The sequence below is a fragment of the Cryptomeria japonica genome, chromosome 10, assembly GCF_030272615.1.
Source record: "Cryptomeria japonica chromosome 10, Sugi_1.0, whole genome shotgun sequence".
Classification (NCBI taxonomy): domain Eukaryota; kingdom Viridiplantae; phylum Streptophyta; class Pinopsida; order Cupressales; family Cupressaceae; genus Cryptomeria; species Cryptomeria japonica.
This window is the reverse complement of record NC_081414.1, coordinates 346508976-346514985: the sequence shown is the minus strand read 5'-3', so window position 1 is coordinate 346514985 and position 6010 is coordinate 346508976.

The window sequence follows — 6010 nt, the reverse complement described above, 5'->3', positions numbered from 1 at the left end:
ACTCACATGATGGCAATCAAAAGAATATTCAGATACCTAAAGGGGACTGATGAGTATGGTCTCTGGTATCCACACAAGGGAGACTCCAGTTTAAGTGTCTTCACTGATTCAGATAGGGTTGGAAACATTGATGATAGGAAGAGCACCAGTGGAGGTGCATTCTTTCTCAGAGGTAGGATTTTATCTTGGACAAGTAAGAAACAAAACTGCATTTCTCAATCCACGACTGAAGCTGAGTATGTAGTTGTTGCAATCAACTGCACACAGATAGTTTGGATCAAGCAACTGCTAGAAGGAATACAAGAAAAATTGGTTGGACCGTAGTGATTCATTGTGATAACACCAGTTCCATTGACATATCCAAGAACTCGGTGATGCACTCCAAAACGAAGCATATAGCCATCAAATATCACTATCTAAGGGAACAAGTTCAAGAAAAAGAAGTGATGTTGGAGTACATATCAACAAAAGAGAAGGTGGACAATATCTTCACCAAGCCACTACAGAAGGATACCTTTTACTATCTCAGAGGTAAGTTGGGGGTTATGCGCCTCCATTCAGTAAAGTAAGCAAATAGGGTTCTACATCAATCTGGTATGATTTCAAGTTATTTTTTTCTAAATAAAAACAACTAGATTGATGAGTGTGGACTACTCTGGTTAGGGGGAGCAGTCTTGTAAGTGTTCAGAATGGACTCTTTGGCATTGTTGTCAAAGGGGGAGATATGTTTAGAGTACTTGAGCATTGACAGATATCAGTGACAGGGGGAGATATTCATCACTTAGGGCAGAATGATTGGACTGGTGCAGAGATGAAGAAACATGCATCTAATTAGCCAAAGTTTGAAGTGTTTTCCATCAATGCCAAAGGGAGAGATTGTTGGATTGTTGGCATTGACAAAATCGGTCAATCTAGAGAACCGATATATGTGCTAAGGTTTGTCATTGATGTCCAACACTTACCGGTGAAGTGGTATAGGTAGAGTGGTGTTTCTTTTCAGTAAGCAAAAGTGAATGGAAACAACATTGGTATTGAATGATCAAAGGTTACTTCAGCTCAAGGAAAGATAAATTAAGTCAACTGATCTATCATTCAGGAAGATCAGTCACTTTGGTGATGGTGAAGTCACAAAAGGTGACTCGGGCAAGAAAACGTGTTTTCTCTAACAAACCGGTAACTCATTGGTAAACAGGGGAAGAGACTTGGTGCTAGCACAAAAAACCGGCAATCAAAGGATGAACCGGTAATGTACAAGTGCAGTGGCATACTGGTACACTAGTATGACAGAAGGAAGAAAGGTGATCACCATAAATCTCAGAGCGGTGATCGATTACTCAGTTGCGGTGGTAAAGGATGCGTTGGTAGGCTTGTGTCTACACCAAATCATATGTTGGTAAGGTCAAATTTCAATTACCATGTAGTAATGCACAGTTACATGCGGATTTTCTGGTTCACACTTATTTGGTTGAACACGACTCAGAAGTTTCTATCTTTGGGAGATGCGGTGGTAGAATTGGTTGGACACTTGGCAGAATTGTTGTAAGGTGCACAGAGAAAGAGTGGGAGATTTTTGAATTTGAAATCTTCTGAAATTCATGATTTCTTTGATTGAGGGAATGCCTGGAAGTGTTGGCAGGAAATGTATATAGTGTTCTTGAGTTCATTCAGAAGTTTTTTGATCGTGAAATTTGCAACAAGGATAACTTGTTGAAGGTGATCCGAAGGTGAAGAGCAGAGGAAAAGGAAATGCAAAGAGGTGTTAGCACAGTAGAGTGCATGTGTGGTAGATCAGCTAAGTGCAGAGTCGAGACACAGTGAACCGGCAGAGTGTAGAGTCAAAGATCAGAGAACCGACAGAGTGTAGTTCCGAAGGATAGGTGACCGGCAAAGTGCAGTGCCGAGGGATAGGTGACCGACAGAGTGAAGAGCCGAAGGTGTAAGAAGGAAACCGGTGTTGTGAAGAGAAGACACAACCGGTGTGTATTGAGTTTGATGCATATTGAGATCTGATCAAGCTATCAAGTAGCTAATTCAACAGATCATCCATTTGTTGCTTTCTAACAACTGCAACATAAATCCCTTAACTGGGTGGACTTTAATAGGTCCCTATTGTAAAATCCCTTAACCGGGTGGCATCTTAACTGATGTCCTAAGTCCTCTAACCAAGCTACCTTTAACAAGGTAAAGGCACTGACCAGCCTTGAACAAAATCCCTTAATCGGGTGGCACCTAACAAGTGTCTTTGTGTCTCCTAACAGGGATGGCTCTTAACCGAGCGTACTCCAGAAGAGTACAAATTTTGTGAGTTCCTACTCACACCGTGGTTTTCACCCTATTGGATTTCCACGAGATAACTCTTTGATGTCACTGTCAACTTTTCATGCTTGCATATTTTTTTCTTCAATGATTAAGTATATTATTGGATCTTAGATGAATACAGATTTAAGATAAAAGTTAAATTGTGAAAATTTGATTAAGTGTTAATTCACCCCTCCCCTCATAGCTCTGGTTGGTACTAACAAGTTATTATTAGAAGAAGAAGGATTGTCATCAATGATTTTAACTTTGCAACTGCCAATAATTTCTTTCATTGCATTTTGAAAATCAGGACGATCATTAGCATGATGATTATGAGTTTGATGAAATGAACAAAAATGATTTTTTGAAGAAGAAGCACTTTTATGGGAACGAATGGCTTGTTGTCTTGCAAGATGATCTTTGAAGTCTTGAATCTTAAGGAGGTCATACATAGGAGATTTATCATCATTCCCTATGCCTTATGTGGTAATTTGTGTGGGAGGTTTTATAAGGACTGTAATTCCTTGTTCAAATTTTCCAAGTCCTCATCCTCTAAAACCTTATTTTGATATCATGTTAAAGCCACTCCTATAAGAATCTTTTAATTGATAAGGCAGCAAAACATTATAATAAATTCCTTTGAAGTTTGTAGTGTAAGGATGTTTACAAGGAACAAAGGGATTAGTAGATGAAGAAGGAATATCTTGTGAATGAGATTTTCCCTTTCTTTCATCATGCATATCCTCTTTGGTTGATTGAGAGGGAAGATCCTTATCATCTAAGGCCTCATCTTTACTTAATGTTATATGGGGAGAGAGATCATGAATAAAATGCATAACATCATCTTCTCTACAAATGTTTTGATGTTTAAGATAGTCTCTAGGAGAATAAGGAGGCTCTAGAGAGATGGAAACATCAATATTTTGATTTTGCCCCCCTTACAATGGGGTATGTGTATGAGAACGAGATGGGACAATATTGTTTTTCAATGCTTGCTCTCCATTAGAGAGATCATTGATAGGAGTATTAGCTTGTTCTTCATTCTCATTAGATACCCTAGGAGAGGTACAAGTGTTAGGTTTTCCATTAACATCTCTAAGATTGGGATCTACAAAAGCTTTTAGGTGATCTACGTATGGAATACATTTTCCCAAAAAACATCACCATATCACAACATACATGATAGATGAAAGCTTTGAGATCTAATTGATGAAAAGGAAGCAAATTGGAAATCTTAAAAATGTAATATGTCCAGGTGCTATGAATGAAAAGAAGTAACATGAAGTGAAACAAGCCATTATCTAACACATGACTATAATAAATATAGATAAAAATCAATGTAATCATTATGTGAAATAGAAAATAAATCAAATCCATTAATTGCCATGATGAATATTTAAATTTAGATCCAAGCAAATTAATCAAATAAATTAGGTTTTTATAAATAGAACCCGTTAATTTATGTAAATTGATAAGACCCACAAATTTGATTTGTTTTTTAAATTGTTGTATACATATTTTTTATTTTATTTCAAAATTAAAATTAAAATTTTGAAAAATGTGAAATACATTTTAAAAATGAGGATTTGAAACTTGGAATTTGAATTTTCAATTTTCAATTTTAAAATTTGAAATAATTAAACAATGCAAAAATTTTGTAAAAATGATTGTCTAATCAATTAAGCAAAAAAAGAATAGTTGTGAAAAATTATGCAACCCACTAGAAAATTTGAATTTAAAATTAGGGCTTTGTGAAGAGAACCTCTTAATTTTAAAATTTAAATTTAAAATTGGATCTAAAATTGTAATGTTGAAATTGAAATAATTAATCCAAAATTGAGCAACCCACAAGGCTAATTTAAATTTAAAAATTATTAAGATTCTTGAAATTAACCACTTAATTTTAAAATTTAAATTTAAAATTTGATCCAAGATTGCAATTTTGAATTTGAACAATCAAATTTGGAATAGTAAATTCAAAATTGAAACAACCCATAAGCTCAATTTAAATTTACAAAATAGGGTTTTTAAAAATAACCACTTAACTTTAAAATTTAAATTTGAAATTTTACTTGTAGGTGAAAATTTGAATTTTGAAACTGAAAAACACTCAGACTGGAATAATTAATCCAAATTGAGCAATTCACAAGCTCAATTTTAAATATAAAAATAGGGTTTTGGTGAAATTAACCTCTAAATTTTTAAAATTTGTAAGGAAATCAAACTTGTAAATGAAAATTTGAATTTTAAATTGAATAAACACTCAAATCTGAGAACATAAATAAAAAATAAGGGTGTAAGGAGTCGGCTTCGCCAAAATGTAATGGTGAAAAGTTGGGGTTTCCACCATTAGAGGGATGAAAACTACTATTTTTTGCTTGGGTTGACCATTACATTCAAAAGAGGGGGAATCCAATAGATTCAGTCAAAAACCAACAAGGATTAACATTGAATACTGATTGGATTGATTAATTTTGTTTTGGGATCCCTCTTTTGTAAGTTGAATTGTTAAATTAAAATAAAGTGCAAGAAATGAAGGTAAAAACATGAAAATGGTCAGCTACAGATGAGGGATCGATTTGTGCACCTGGATCTGAGAAATGTACATAGATTTGGATGTGATCCTCGAAAGAGCTCCTAAAATGTCGGGACCATGGTTCCCGTCACCATGGTCCTCTGAACTTTTTGCACACCGAAGGGGGATTGATTCGTCACTATAAATAATGCTTATCCTGAAGATCGCAGCTCTATATTTGTTCCCTGCACACAAAAAGAATGGGAAATATGTTGGGAATAAGGGTTTGCCTAAGTCAAACCCTAGTTGAGGAATCAACCTTGAATGAAATATTGCAAATACTGAAATAAATAATGGAAAGATATACCTCAGATCTACAATGACTAATAATGATGCTTTGCTTCTTGAATGTAATCACATATGTTGTATGAAATGGTATGAACATGGCAAAACCCTAATCACACACACATGCTTACATAAGAATGATGTAAAGTTATTCCACAATAGATAGATGAAGAATATGTAGTCTTGAAGACCTCTAGAAATGCTTGATAATGAATGCTTCAATGATTGATTGCTTGATTTCTTGATTGCTCCCAATTTCACCACCTTATCAATATATCCAAATGAGAGGGGAAAACCTCCTTATATACTTGCCCATTGGGAAATCATGTTAATTTTCTTACATAGGCCGACACAGGAGAAAGGTTTCCCGCTCAAATTTTAGATGGGGCAATGGGTTTGAAATAGGTCCCAATTAGGGAGGATCATGGTGTGGCGTCATGGTCCCAATGAGGACCAAGGTGCCAACGCCCCGGTCCTACCCTAATATGGGGCTAGGAAAAGGGGCAATGCATAAAATGTAACATTAATGCCATATTTACATGATGCAAGAATAAATGGGTCATATTCAAGCATAGGGATGCAAACACTAAGGTGAGGGCCCCAAACGTGGTCTAAATTGTAAGGGGGTACAATTTAGGACACTACAAATTATATCATTATTATTTTGGCTATATTCTCTTCATGATACATATAATTTTAGTACACATCCTTTGTGTCATCAATATTTCATCACTTTTCAAAAAGGAAATTATGTTTGATTAGAATTGTAATAATCGTTTTATGATTCACATCCTCTAAAAAAATTTATTTATTCTTTTGTCCATCTATCTCCATCACATTAGTGATTCTACA